Source organism: Macrotis lagotis, chromosome 2, assembly GCF_037893015.1.
Source record: "Macrotis lagotis isolate mMagLag1 chromosome 2, bilby.v1.9.chrom.fasta, whole genome shotgun sequence".
NCBI lineage: Eukaryota > Metazoa > Chordata > Mammalia > Peramelemorphia > Peramelidae > Macrotis > Macrotis lagotis.
In genome coordinates, this window is record NC_133659.1 from 288,006,799 (window position 1) to 288,022,774 (window position 15,976).

The following is a 15,976-nucleotide window of genomic DNA, read 5'->3' on the forward strand; positions in this document are numbered from 1 at the left end:
TCCTATGTTCTCTTTTCCTTTAGAAGATCAGATACCTTGCTAAATCCCAGTCCATATTTTCTCCGATGTCTGCCTCCTTGGTTCCTATTCACATGCTGTTCATTGGAATCAAAAGTCATGAAAGTGTTGACTTGTTTTATTACATAATTTTTAACTAATACTCTTTAGGATCCTTAGCACACAAAGACAGTGTTTCTCTCCTATCAGTTCTCTAGCTCACTCACCATGATGCTTATTGTAGCACTTCTTTCTTCTACCCCCTAAAATGAGGACCTTACCAAGGAGAGCCCCTCTTTTCCTCCTCTCTTCTCATGTTACTTTGACATCATCACCTACTATCACCTTCATTTCATTTTCTGATGAAACTCTTTTTTCTTCTTTTTTTTTAAGGTTTTTGCAAGGCAAATGGGGTTAAGTGGCCTTCCCAAGGCCAAAGGGCTAGGTAATTATTAAGTGTCTGAGGCTGGGTTTGAACTCTAGTACTCCTGATTCCAGAGTCAGTGTTCTATCCACTGCAGCACCTAGCCACCTCAAAACGTTGACTCTTCTTGCTAAAGTCAACCTCCTTACATGCACTCTTGAACCTGCTACCCCACTTTATTCTCCAGCAGATTGCCCTGACTAGTATATCCTTCATCTCTAATATCTTCAATCTCTCCACATTTATTAGTTCCTTCCCTTCTGCCTCCCAAGTGTGACCAAGTCTCCTCCACCCTTAAAAAACACTCACTAGCATATCCTTTGATCCAGCAATATCACTACTAGGTCTTTACCCTGAAGAAATTATGAAAAAGGGGTAAAAACATCACTTGTACAAAAATGTTCATAGCGGCCCTGTTTGTGGAAGCAAAGAATTGGAAATTAAGTGAATGTCCATTAATTGAGGAATGGCTTAATAAACTGGTTTATGTATGTCATGGAACAGTATTGTTCTATTAGAAATTAGGATTGGAATTCAGGGAAGTCTGGAAGGATTTGCATGAACTGATGCTGAGCAAGATGAGAACCAGAAGAACGTTGTATACCTAACAGGAACATGGGGGGTGATGATCAATCTTAATGGACTGGCTCATTTCATTAGTGCAACAGTCAGGCACAATTTTGGACTATGTGTGATGGAGAATACCATCTGTATTCAGGGAAAGAACTGTGGAGTTTGAACAAAGACCAAAGACAGTTTCTTTTAATTAAAAAGCCATTATCTTATTATATAATTTTCTTATCTCTTATACTTCGTTTCTTTCTTAAGGATATTATTTTTTTCACATCACATTCAACTTAGATCAGTATATTTAACATGGAAACAATTTAAAGACTAACAGACTGCCTTCTATGGGGTGGGGGGAGGGAAGCAAGATTGGGGGAAAAATTGTAAGATTCAAAATAAATAAAATCAATCTTTTATTTAAAAAAAACACCCACTAACTCTTACCAATAGGGAAAACTTTCTATTTTTTGTTCCTCCATCACAGTTAAACTTCTTGAAAAAGCTATGCTAGTAGTCTTTACTTCTTTTTGAAATTATATTTTATTTCTTCAATAACAAAAATCTGTTCCCCCCCCCCTTTCCTTCCTTCTCTGCCCTCCCCTCTTTTTCTCTGTTCTGTTTCCTTTTCCTCATGAAAGTTGAAAAAAAAACAAAAACTTTCTTTAGAAACAGTCAAGTAAAACAAATTTCAAATTTACTCTGCATCAATTCATATGAGGTTTCTCAGGTTCTCTGAAACTGTCATCATTTCTTATTGAACAACAGTAATACATTTGTATCCAATTCTCAGTTGATGAAAATTACTATTCTTTTCTGCTTCAAAAAGAGCTATAAATATTTTTATACATTCCTAGAGTTTATTTTACTTATCACTCATTATCTTTTGCCCTAAATATACCCCCTTCTTTCCAATTCACCATTTTTCCTAGCCTAGATGGAACTTTGAGTGATCTTGAATTCTTCACTATCTCTCACCCTCCCCCCTGCCCCATCCCATACAATCTGTTGCCAATGTCTATCAATTTCATCTTTGCAGCATTTTTTTTTTTTGCTAGGCAATGGGGTTAAGTGGCTTGCCCAAGGCCACACAGCTAGGTAATTATTAAGTGTCTGAGGCTGGATTTGAACTCCTGACTCCAGGGCTGATGCTCTATCCACTGCTCCACCTAGCCACCCCCTGCAGCATCTTTTAAATACAACCTCTTTTCTCCTCTGCCCACTTTAGTGCAGACCCTAATCATCTCACATCTGGGTTACACAATAACCTCTGGTGGGTCTTTGCCTCAAATCTCTCTTCCCACTCTGATCCATCTTCCACTCAGTCACTAAAGTAGTTTTTCTAAAGTGCAGATCTTATCATGTGCCTCCTGCGATTCTCCCCCTCCCCCAGTCTTCATGTAGTAAATCCCATGATCAAATACAAAATGCTCTAGTCACCCTCTCACCTTTCTAGTTTTCGTATACCTTATTCTATACTTCATAATAATCTTCAGTCCAGTGACACTGACCTGATGCTTTTACAAACAGGATGCTTTATCTCTGCCTATTATCTGACTGCCCTTTGTCTGGAAGAGTCTTTACATCTCCACTACTGGTTTCCCCTTGCTTTCTTCAAGTTTTAGGGATAGATATTTAGAACTAAGAAGCATTAGCATAGATATGAAAATTGAATCTGTGGAAGTAATGTAATTACTCAATAAGAAAGTGTTTAAAAAAAAAAAGAGAACCCAGGTCAGAATCTTGAAGGATATACCTTGTTGTGTCTTCATGATTGAAAACCCATGTAAAAAAAAAGACTGAGAAGGATTTGGTCAAACACAAAGGAGAATCAGGAAGAGGAAATTAGAGGAAAAAAGGAGGATTGAGAAAATTTGTTAATTAAGTGATCCCTCCTAACCTTAGACTGAGATTTTTGTTAAACTGTGGTATCTGAAGCCACAAAGCAAGGGATTTTAGAAATGGAGATGAAAAGAAAAGGCTAGGGTAGAGCCAAAATGATTGGAGTAGTAGGAAATAGTATAGTGAGCTCTTCCCCCCCCCCCATCTCTTTTCTCAACTTCAATCCCGCATCACCAGCTGTCTTTTGGAGGAATCAAGCTTGATATCCCAGAGCATATCAAACTATGTCCAAAACAGAACTCATCATATTTTCCCCAAAATCTCTTCTGAAGTTTCCTCTTACTTTTAGTTCTCCCAGTCACAACTTTAGGTTCACAACTTTGTTATCATCTTTGACTCCTATGTATTTAATCTGTTTCCAAATCTTTTTTTTTCCCCCTTCACATGGTAAGTCACCTTCTTTTCAGTCATTGTCCTTGTTCAGAACTTTATTATCTTTTTCTTGGACTAGCATTAAAACAACCTAATTGATCTTCCTATCTTAAGTCTTTTCTCATTCTAGTGATCTTTCTTCCACATAGATACCAAAAGATTTTCCTGAAGTGTAGTTCTGATTATCACTCCCTAAAACCTTTAGGATCAAATATAAATATCAACATTTAAAGCTCTTTGTAACCTTGTCCCTTCCTATTTTTCTAGTCTTCTTGCACTTTACTCTCCTTTTTCTATTGTTTGCTCCAGGTATACTGTCTTATTAATGTTCCTCCCATCTCCTGTATGTGTGAATTTGCTGTAGTTGCTCCCTTGCCTAGAATACTCTTCTTATCTGGCTTCTCTAAAAACTTAGTTCAAAGGCAGCCATTTCTGACTGGAGGCTTTTCCTACAGGTTTCTTCTAAGTACCTATTTTTTGAGAACAACCGCACCACCCTACTCTCCACTTGAAGGTAAACTTCTTGACCCTAGGGCTCTGATTTTGCTTTTTCTTTGTTTCTCTAGTTTCACATTGAGCTAGATTCTGAAGTAAATGCATAATAATTCAGTGGGAGGAAAGTGCTTGCATTTGATCCACCTTTTATGTCCTAGTGTCAGAATACAATCCTCTTACATACCTTTTTCATGAGTTTTTCAAAACAATGCTCAAAAAATTCTTTTCCACACATCTGAAGACTTTATTATTTTAGAAAGCAAAAAAAAAAAAAAAAAAAGACCAGATAAAAAAGCCATCAGAACTCTTCCTTTTAAAAAATACTAGTCCACTGACCGGAGGTTATTTTAAAAATTCTCTTTGGAGTAGCAAATAAAGAAAAGGAAGAACTTTGCACTTAGTTTTGTTTTAGCTCTACCTAACTCACTTCTTTGGGATTTGCTTTTTTAATTTTTATTAAACAACATTGGAAGAAAACCTGACCTACTTACAGATCCTGATTGCAGACATAAGTGAGGTGTTCTCTTGCTTTGCTTGCTTTCTGGATTTGTGTAGGCTGAATGGAAGAATGGATTGATTGATATTTCTGAGACTTTTACTTTGTTAAAGTACTGGAATTCCCTTTTTCTTGTACGGAACAAGCTGATTTAATATTCTGTATAGAGCCCAATTTCAGTATGCATTGGAAATACATATGCCATGTTTGTGCTAATGAGTCATTGTATCTATTAAATTACTTTCATGTGATTACTGAATGTGGGCCTAGGCTGAAGATCCAGTGAAGGATCTTTTTCTATTCCTTAACCCTCCTGTGTCGGACAAATGCCACTTAAATAAATTTCAGAGATCTCTCAAGGTATGAAGAGAAGGCTTTATTCATTTCTTGAGAAACAGGCCACACTCAATTAGAGAGATTGAGGCAGAAGCAAAAGGCCCAAGAATCACAATTATGCTAACTCGACCCCCCCCTCCCCAACTGACCCACCCTGGTTAATGAGGAATGTGGCATTACAATCTAAACAGGAAAACTACCCTAGGGAAAGGGGCATAGAATTCAAAGAAAGAAAACTAATCTAGGGACTAGAGCATAAAATTCAAACCGAAACCAGATTATCTCTTTAGTCCCAGGAATTGAATGATTCTCCAGACATCAACAGATAAGATGGGTTTAGTGGCTTTGTCAAGGGAGGAGGGGCACATAGTTAACCAAATTCAATCTATAATATTTTACTGAAGAAATCTCAAAACTTTATCCCACACACTCCTTTCAAGATTTTCTATTTAAATTTTTTTTAAAAAATTCTGAGCATAAATGAAAATTGCCCGTATTTCTATAGTGTTTTAAGGTCTGTGAAGCTTTTTTTTTTATTTTTGTTTTTGCAAGGAAATGGGGTTAAACTTGCCCGAGATCACACACCTAGGTAATTATTAAGTGTCTGAATCTAGATTTGAACTCAAGTCCTCTTGACTCCAGGTCCTGTGCTCTATCCACTGCTCCACCTAGTTGCCCCCCCCCCCCCGTGAAGCTTTTAAACAAATATTCATTTCATCTTCAAAAATTCTGGGAGGCAGATGCTTTTATCTCAGTTTTATAGATGAGGAAACTGAGGCAAACAAGTTAAGTGATTTCCCATGGGTAATAGAGTTAGCTTTGAGCTCAGGTCTTCTTGACTCCACATCTGCACAGCTTTTATTCACTTTGTTATCTAGCTGTCTCTTAAGAAGTAAAAAAGAGTATTATTTCTAACCACACAGCTAAATAACAAGAATTACTTTTTATATTACTTGTATATATATACTTATATATATATATATATATATATATATATATATATATTCAGAATTTTTCATGCCAGTGCTTTCTGAATTTTCTTCTGATTTCTTTTGCACAGAAAAAATGTCTATTACCCCATTTTGTTTTTTTGGCATCTTTAACACTAACCTTTCTCCCTCCCCCTACCATCCCATTTCCATTAATAACTGAGAAAAAGAAGCAAAAATCTTGAAAAAATAAGCATGTCAGACAAAGGAAGGCTATAGTTATCAAAAAAGTATTATTTCTTTCAAATACCCTAATTTCATCCTCTCAGTCATTATCTTGATCAGTGTTCTTAAGTATTTCAAAATGAATTTCATTTATAGTGTTGATATCCCTGTATAACTTGTTATTCTGCTTATTTCACTATGAATCAGTTCATATGCCCCCAGGATTCTCTGAAATCATTCCTTTTGGCATTTCTTATGACTCACTTTTTTTTTGTTTTTTGTTTTCCCTTTTGCAAAGTAATTGGGGTTAAGTGACTTGTCCAAGGTCACAGGGCTAAGTAAATATAGTGTCTGAGGCCAAGTTTGAACTCAGGTCCTCCTGACTCCAGGGCCAGTGCTCTATCCACTGTAACACCTAGCTAACTGCCCCTCTTGTGACTCATTAATAAGAAATATTCACATACTATAATCATAGACATACTCCATTTGAGTTGATTTAAGATCCTCCCCCCTTCAGTTTTTTTTTAAATTCATCTTTCAAGATCAGAACATTTATTTTGCTTGGATCTATTTCTTGCCTTGCTTTAGTCCCAGATTAGAGTGAAATTCATCTGTTACTTCTCCCTTATCTCTTCTTCCATGTTTGTATATTCTTTTTATATACCCTAATTATGAGAAATACCGTGTTCCACTTCTTTCGTAAATTAGTGTGTTTTTCCTTTACCTTTCCTTTTCTTTCTCCTCTTAAAAACCCTCTGAACAGAATTAATCCATCTTCCTTATTTAATTTCCTCTTATCTATACCCTCTGAAGATATGAAAGTTCTAAAGGGAAATTTGTTTCTTCTCTTATCAGAATGTTAGCATTACATCATCATATGATATCCCTTTCTATTGCACAAATAAATTTTACTTTTTTGGTTTCTTTTGACTCATTTTTATATTTCAGAGTAACTACCTAAATCTGTTCCTTTTATCAGAAAATGCTTAAAGTTCTGTATTCCAATGTCAAATTCACATAGAAATGGGAGCCACTAAATGTTAGGTAAGGATTCTTGTTGGTACAAATTGACTTAGAAAACCAAATATTTTTTTTATCCTTTATTATTTATTTTATATAATAATTATTATATTTTATTTATTTTGTTAATAGTTTCCAGTCACATTTTAATTTGGTTCTGATCTCATCAGGAGTTGAGGGACCACATGTTTTGACACCTCTTCGCTCTTCTGTTAAAAGCCCATTTCCCCCCTTCTGTATTTATAAATTAGTTTTGCTTGATAAATTATTTCTTGTTGTAAACCTACATCTTTTGCCTTTTCAAGTATGGCATTCTACTATATTTTCTCATATAATAAAACCTGCCAAGGCTTATGTAATCTTACTAATCCTTTCATACTTAGACTACTTTTTTCTGGATTTTTTGCATTATTTTTTCTTTGATGTGGAAGCTTTATATTTTGGCTTGTCATTCCCAGAAATCATTGGGCTTTTTCTTTTAGGAATTATCCCAAAGTTTATTATTGTATAATGTTGCCCTTACTGTGGTACAATGTTCTCTTGGTTCTGTTCACTTCACATAAGTTTTTCCAGGTTTTCTGGGATCATTATGCTCATCGTTTCTTATAGTACAGTAACAGTTCAATAATAGTTTAAACTGGCTTTTGTACCAGGCCCTGACTGTCCCGGGCTATGTTTTTGGGTGAGGTCATCTTCCCTGCTTGTTCTTGCTCTGGGTTCCTTACCTGCCCCACATATGTCACTTAAAAATTTTTTTTTTATTAACTTTTAAAATTTTATATTATTACAATAATCTTGTTGTGAGAGTAATCATACCCCCCCCCCCCGAAAAGGATGAGAAACCTCAAGAATAGTGAGAGAAAAACATGTACTTCAGTCAGTGTTCAGATTCCACCGTCTCTGGGATGAGTTGCCTTCTTTATCATAACATAAGTCCACCAAGGAAGTTGCTTCAATACTTTTCTCACATTTGCTATTACTAGCTGTATTTCCCTCCACTCTATTCCTTCCCACTCTCATTTATTTAATTCTCTCTCTCTCCTTTCACCCTGTCCCTGTTCAAAAGTATGTTGTATCTGAGTACCCTCTTCCATGATCTCTCTCCTATCACCTACCCCCATTCCCCCTTATTTCATGTCTTTCATCTCATTTTGACCTCTAACCTTAAGATGCTTCCCCATCCTTCCTATGAAGATTCTTCCTGGTTAGTACCTTCCTGAAATGTGCTGAAAACAATCCTATAGATAGGGTCTGACCAGACATAGTAGAATGGGATTAGAACTTCACTCTTTTTAGATCCAGTGCTTCTGTCAACATAGCCCAAGATTTAGTTTTTTTTCTCCTCTGCCTCATAGAATCCAAGAGTTCTTTAAAAATTGAACTTAGGTGCCACCACCATTTGAATCCCCCCAACTCTGGTACCTTCTGCTCTGTATATACATTGTTTTCTCCCCAATAGGATGTCAGTTCCTTGAGAGCAGAAGTTGTTTTATTTTTGTACTGTCACAGTGCTGGGCACAGGCATAGTGCTTCAGAAATGCTTTTTTGAACGAAATTGGCAGCCAGGCCCCTCTCTTTCTAGAGTCAGATGACTTGATAGAAATTCACTTAATTCCAGGTGGGGAGTAGTAGGTACTTGATGTTGATCAGAAATCTACTTTTTATGCTCTTGTGTCTTCAGTGATTTTAGAAGTAATAATAAGACCACTATGCAACTGTTTTTCCTTCAATAGAAAAATATAAATGGTTTTTCCCCAATTATTTATATAATGGTTTTAAAGTAATATATCTCTATTGGCTGATAAACTGGCCTTTGAGCTTTATTCTTTAGACCTTCAGAATTGTTTTATCAGTATAAAGTTACTAATCTGAATTTAAAATAATAAATTATTTGTGAATTGTTCATAATTGCCAGGGATGGAAAGGAACTAGCAGGTTAGGGGTGTCTTGGTTGCATTTGTTTTGAGTGGACAGTAGTTTTAAAATAAACAAGAATCCTTGGGGCAAGGAACACCTGTCAGGAACCTGTCAGCTCATCAGGGTGGATCAGCGGGAAGCTGTGATGGAGGTGACATTGTCACCACAGAGAGTCCTTTGCCTTGGATTTACTGAGCCTCTCATTAAGGGAGCTGTCATAGCCATTATCCTAGAGAGAAGTCAGACTAATGGCTCAGGATCAATATAACTTGAAAATTATTTATTTTGGAACGGGAGTTTCTTTGCCATTTAAGTGACCCATTGAAAATAATTCTTGGCTATTTTTAAGGTTTGTTCTTTGGGCAACTAGAGGTTCTTGTGCTTCTCTTAAGTAAATTTAATTAACTGTCTTGATCCCCTTGCAAGTTAATTTATTAGAACTGTGGTTTCTATTTTATTTGTTTTTCAAAGTAGTTTACTGATTATAACAATAAAAACTCAGAAGTGGCATTCTGTTGCAAAAAATAAATATTGATTTGTGAATACTGCTAGTTTGTAAGCACTACAAAATATCTGTCTGGCTCCAGCAGAATTTAGTAAATCCTTGTTCCATACTTTTATTAGATTGCTCACTAAATCTACGCGTTTTATCATCAGGTATTGTATGTTATTTGTAATTGATATCAATTAAAAATTATTTTTATTATGAATTTGACAAATATAAACAAATATGAATATTACTACATAGAATGGATAAAAAAGAATTTTCTAAGAGATTGTGAAAATTATATAAATTTTCTTTTTAAGGTATATTAAATTTAACTTGGTCCTTTCGCATTGTCTTACCTGTCTGTTTCCCCTTTCAAATTCCTTCTACTCTCTTCTGTGTGGTTTTTGTAGACACTCTTTGTTATTAGCCAGTCCCCATTCCAAAAGAAAATCCTTTTCTTAAAGATAGTCAAACAAAACAAATCTACACATTGTGTTTAAATGTGTATATCTTATTCTCCATCACTTCTCTGTCAAGAACTAGGAAGTATAATTGCTCATCATTTTTCTGGAATCATATTTGATTATAACATTAAAGTTTTAAAGTCTTACGGTGTTGTACTCATTGTTTAAATTGTTCTGGCTATTCTGACTTTATTCTTAATCAGTTCATATTAACCTTCCCATATTTCTTTGAATCTATTCTTTTCTCAGTTATTTCTCAGTAACATTTATTTATGTGTAAATGTCATAATTTATTAATTTTAAAAATTAAAACTAAACTAAATTTAAAATTGTGTAAAATTCCACATTACTTTTTTAAAAAAATCCCTCTTACGAGCTTCCTTTTGAATGTCTGTTCCTTTTTATTTCTTTTTTAAAATAGTTTTTCAATTTCCCAATTGATGGCTCTCTATTTCCATTTGCTTACTGCATTAAAAAGTGATACTATAAATATTTAGTACATGACAGTCCTTTCCTCTGTCTTTGATTTCTTGAGGAGTATCTATAAGGGTATCACTGCATCAAAGGTATAATAGCAGTTTAATGACTTTTTTTGGTGGGGTATAATTCCAAATTATTTTCTAGAACCATTAGGCTAGTTCACATTTCCATCAGATAGGCATCATCATGTTTGACCCTCCCATGCTCTAGCAATTTCATAATCCTTTTTAATCATCTTTGCTAATCTCATGAGTGTGAGGTGAAACCTTATAGTTTATTTCTATTTGTGTTTAGTGATCAGAGTATTTTTTAATATGGCTGTTTATAGCTTGAATTTCTTTTGTTTTGTTTTGTTTTTAGATTTTGGCAAGGCAAATGGGGTTAAGTGGCTTGCCCAAGGCCACACAGCTAGGTAATTATTAAGTGTCTTATACCAGATTTGAACCCAGGTACTCCCGACTCCAGGGCCCGTGCTTTATCCACTGCCCCACCTAGCCGCCCCCAATAGCTTGAATTTCTTAATTTTATTCTGAATTTAAATACACAGCAGGACATCCAAAGAGAATTTTGTATTGAACTAAAACTACATACTGTGAGCTTTAAAAATCTAATTATGTAAAATTACATGTTACTTTTTTTTTTTTTTTGCAAGACAATGGGGTTAAGTGGCTTGCCCAAGACCACACAGCTAGGTAATAAGTGTCTGAGGCTGGATTTGAACTCAGGTACTCCCGACTCCAGGGCCAGTGCTGTATCCACTGTGCCACCTACCTGCCCCACACATGTTACTTTAAAAAAATTTTTTTTATTGATTTTTAAAATTTTAGGAGGCGGCTAGGTGGCACAGTGGATAGAGCACGGGCCCTGGAGTCGGGAGTACCTGGGTTCAAATCTGGCATAAGACACTTAATAATTACCTAGCTGTGTGGCCTTGGGCAAGCCACTTTAACCCCATTGTCTTGCAAAAACTTAAAATTTTTTTTTAAATCTTATATTATTACAATAATCTTGTTGTGAGAGTAATCATACCCCCCCCCCCCAAAAAAAAAGGATGAGAAACCTCAAGAATAGTCAGAGAGAAAAAAATGTACTTCAGTGAGTGTTCAGATTCCACTGGCTCTGTCTCTGGGATGAGTTGCCTTCTTTATCATAAGTCCACCAAGGCAGTTGCTTCAATACTTTTCCCACATTTGCTATTACTAGCTGTATTTCCCTCCACTCTATTCCTTCACACTCTCATTTATTTTATTCTCTCTCCTTTCACTCTGTCTCTGTTCAAAAGTATGTTGTATCTGAGTACCCTCTCCCACTATCTTCTTTCTCTTCTAACACCAACCCCCCCCCCCCCATTTTCCCTTATTTCATCTCTTTCATCTCGTTTTTCTGTAGGGTAAAATAGATTTCTATACCCTATTAAGTGTGTATGTTATTTCCTCTCTGAGGCATTTCTGATGGGAATTGAAGTCTCACTCATTCCCCCTCGCCTTCCCATTTTCCACTTCATTGTAAAAACTTCCTCTTGATTCCTATGTGAAATATCTTAGCCCCTTATTTCACTCCTTTCCCTTCCTCCCAGTACTTTCCTTTATCATCCACTGACTCTATCTTTATATTATACCATTATATTCAGCTCCTTCCTGTGCCTTGTCTATATATGCTCCTTCTAAATGCTCTTATGAGAAATTTCATATGAGTTATCAGTATCTTCTTCCCATACAAGAATACAAACAGTTCAACATCATCGAGTTCCTCATAATTAGTCCTTCTTATAGAAGGGGTGAATAAACCCCTTCTATGGTTACCCTGGGTCCTGTACTTGGAGATCAAACTTCCTGTTCAGCTCTGGTTGTTTCAATAGGAAAGTTTGAAAGACCCCTGCTTCATTGAAAGTCCATCTTTTCCTCTGAAAGAGGATGTCCAGTTTTGCTTGGTAGTTGATTCTAAGTTGTAAACCAAGATCTTTTGCCTTCCAGAATATCATATTCCAAGCCCTATGAACCCTCAGTATAGATACCGCTAGATCCTGTGTAATCCTGACTATAGTGACATGATAGTTGAATTGTTTATTTCTGGCAGATTTTAGTATTTTCTGTTTGACTTGGGAGTTGTAGAGTTTGACTATAATATTCCTTGAAGTTTTTCTTTTGGGATGTTTTAGGAGATGATTGGTGAATTCCCTCAATTTCTATTTTGCCCTCTGCTTCTAGGATCTCAGGACAATTTTGCTTTATTATTTCTTGAAAAATGAAGTCTTGGCTCTTTTCCTGGTCATGACTTTCAGGTAGCCCAATAATTTTTACATTATCTGTCCTGGATCTGTTTTCGAGGCTAGTTGTTTTTCCAATGAGATATTTCACATTTTCTTCTTCTTCTTTTTTTTTTTTTTGCTACAGTTTTATTTCTTCCTGGGTTCTTGCAAAGTCATCTACTTCCTGTGGATTCTGCATTTGAAGGAGTTACTTTGTTTTAGGTTTTTTTTTTTGCAAGGTAAATGGGGTTAAGTGGCTTGCCCAAGGCCACACAGCTAGGTAATTATTAAGTGTTTGAGACTGAATTTGAACCCAGGTACTCCTGACTCCAGGGCCAGTGCTTTATCCACTACGCCACCTAGCCTAGCCGCCCCAAGTAGTTACTTTCTTTAGAGAGCTTTTGTATCTTCTTTTCCAGCTGACCAATTCTGCTTTTTAAGGCATTCTTCTCATTTGCCTTTTGTGTTGCTTTTTCTTTTTCTTTTTTATTAAAGATTTTATTTATTTTGAGTTTTACAATTTTTCCTCTAATCTCACTTTCCTTCCCACACCCCCACAGAAAGCAATTTGTCAATCTTTACATTGTTTCCATGTTGTACATTGATCCAAATTGAGTGTGATGAGAAAGAAATTATATCCTTCAGGAAGAAACATATAAAGTATAAGAGATAACAAGCTAGACAATAAGATATCAGTTTTTTTTCCCCTAAATTAAAGGAAATAGTCCTTGGACTTTGTTCAAACTCCATGGTTCTTTATCTGTATATAGATGGTATTCTCCATTGAAGAGAGCCCCAAATTTTCCCTGATTGTTGCACTGATGGAATGATTGAGTCCATCAAGGTTGATCATTGCCCTCATGTTGCTGTTAGGATGTTTACAGTGTTTTTCTGGTTCTGCTCATCTCACTCAGCATCAGTTCATGCAGATCCCTCCAGTCTTCCCTGAATTCCCATCTTTCCTGGTTTCTTATAGAACAATAGTGTTAATGACATACATATCCCTGTGTTGCTTTTTCCATTTGGCCTAAACTGGTGTTTCTTTTTTTTTCTTTTTTTAGATAACAAACAAATAGAAAACCAATTTTATTCATTTTTACAGAAAATCACATTTGCTTATATATGCTTGTATACATACATACATATATGTCATTATATGTTTGTATGCATAAATATACATGTATACATATATTTTAAAATCACAACTGGAAAAATAGGGCTATATTTTATTTAAATCAAACTGGATACCTAATAGAAAGCAGATAGTGACAATACATAAAGCAATAAATGAGTCTGCTATCCTGGCATCCAAGGAATTTTTCTTCATGTAAAACAGCACATACAAGTGCTGATAGGGAGCATACCAAAAATCAAATACTCCTCCAATAAGACTATATGTAGATTCGTGATAGATTTAGAATAAAATACTTATCATTAAAGGCTCTCTTTTAAGACATGTTTGTTCATATTCCATGGGGTTTTTGACATGTCAATCCATCTCATGAGATGGGCAAGCCCATAGTTTGTTTTTTCTTAAAAATAGTCAAAAGGCTGTGTTGTGTGGACACTGGTCAAATGAATCATGATGCAGAAACATATTCACAAAGATGTGACCCAATTGTCAAGACATTTTATTTAAACATTCAGTTCCTTGATTTAAAAGAAATATTTAGATGGAAATAGGTAGGTAATCTTCTCTTGTGAAGCTCCAATGACATCAAAAATTTACCTTTCTTATCCATTCATATCTTTTACAGAATGGTGCTTCAGAAATATTAGCTGAATGAATATATGAATGAAAGCACTCTGGGAGGTAGTGGGTGTGGTGGAAGGAACACTGGATCTAAAGTTGGAGGACATGGATTCAAAACACTTACACTTGTTAGATCATAGGTAAATCAGGACAACCTTAAGTTTTAGTTTCCTCATCTGTAAAATCAAAAGGGTTGAACTCTCTAAAGCCCCTTCCAGCTAAGAATCCTATAATTTTACAAATGAATGAATGAGTTCATCTTTGCTGCAAAAGCAGTGTCTAGATATTCAAGAAAATGGTTAAAATTATTGAAGTTTTTGTTGTCACATTCATAAGTCTAAAGCCAAAATTTATAAAGCAAAAACAACCCCCCCCCATTTTGTGAGAAACATCATTGTTCCTCAGTAACATTTTGAGTCAAAACAAGCTAACTGCTTGATGATTTATACCTCACCCAACATATTTTTCCACCTTCCAAAGGCATTAGAAAGGGAAGATTTCTGCCAGAGGCAATTGTAAACATATTGCCGAGAACCTGGCCACCTTGTTTTTCAATACAGCAGGCTTCTTCTTTTGGCCCTTGCTAAGAAGTCAGCTTCCCAGAACTGCTAAGGACAGAGAGAACAGCCATGATCCTGAATTCTTGGATGAGTGTAACCATCTGACCTTGTCCTCCAAAATATGACCAACCAGAAAGCACAAAAGTTCTCTAAGAGCATCAAAAGGCCGTCAAAATCTCTGCTATCACAAAGTTCCAAACACTGTCCCTCCTTAGCATTTAGTCCAGAGTTATACAGTTGGAAGTACAGGAATTAATAGATCAGGAGGTACTAAGGCATATTATGGCAGAGGCCATCTTGCTGAGCCAGGTGAGTTTTATCTATTTGACTCTAGTGCTCTATTCCAGTAGTGCAAAAAAGAGGGAGAGTTGCTTACACCTATAATGATCAGCAATAGCAGCTACAGGGGCATCATGAGAGTGAAGTGATGGTTAGAAATCCAGGAAGGCTGGCTTGAGACCCTCTTAGATTGTTTCTGAGAATAAACTAACAGATATTGTTGTTGGTAACAACAAAGTATTTGGGTGGGACATCTAGTTCACTATGTTTGGCTCTTGTTCTTTTTCAATCTATTTCTTCTGAATCCTTTTTCTTGGTTTGGCACTTGACATCTGGATGGTTGATGATCTCACATAATGCCACACAACTTAGGATAGGACCCAAGAGGCTCTGTTGCCACCCCATGCCATGAGTACTGTAAAGAAGAGCCAGGCTTAAGTCATTGGTAAGGTAGGTCCCTTCACCAAACAAGGATGTCTCGTTTAAGTGGCAGTGTAAACCATTATGTGAGATGGAATGGAAGTTTTCCAGGCAGCTCCCATGGAATGCATAGATAAGGTCCCTTTCTTCTTTGGACAACCAAAATATACTGTTTCAAACAGAAAGTCAGGTGCAGGGACACTAGTGCCTGAAATTCCCATCAATTCTCGGATCTTCACATACTGTTTTCCCTATGCTGTGTAGTGTAAGAATCTTTGATGATAAAATCCAGCTCACCAAATTCCATGCTCTCTTATCTTTGTCATCTGCAGACTGGAGAAGTTCCTTCAGGTTCGATAGCGTACTGGCATCTTCAAGCAGAGCCTCAAAGTCCTTGTTGTCTTGGCTAACATAAGAGGCTGGGAATGGCCTCAGCACAGAGTCCTGCTTGTAGCTCTGCAGAGTAGAGGTAAAGAAGCTGCACTGGAGATCTGCTGCCAGCACATCCCTCTGGGCTGCTTCCCTGGCAGCCTCCAGACTGAAGGGCTGCATCCCCACCACAGAGGTGTAAGCACTCTGGAGTGGTGATCAGTCACTTGGATGAA

At 36.3% G+C, this 15,976-nt stretch overlaps 1 protein-coding gene and 1 pseudogene across 9 annotated transcripts in view; one reads left to right on the forward strand and one right to left on the reverse strand.

Annotated features, from left to right (window-relative positions):
* The window catches only part of R3HDM2 (R3H domain containing 2), a 168,658-nt gene that overhangs the window by 34,010 nt on the left and 118,672 nt on the right, over positions 1 to 15,976 (forward strand). The gene's annotated exons all lie outside the window — the stretch shown is intronic.
* LOC141515056 (protein mono-ADP-ribosyltransferase PARP16 pseudogene) lies at positions 14,989 to 15,923 on the reverse strand (annotated as a pseudogene).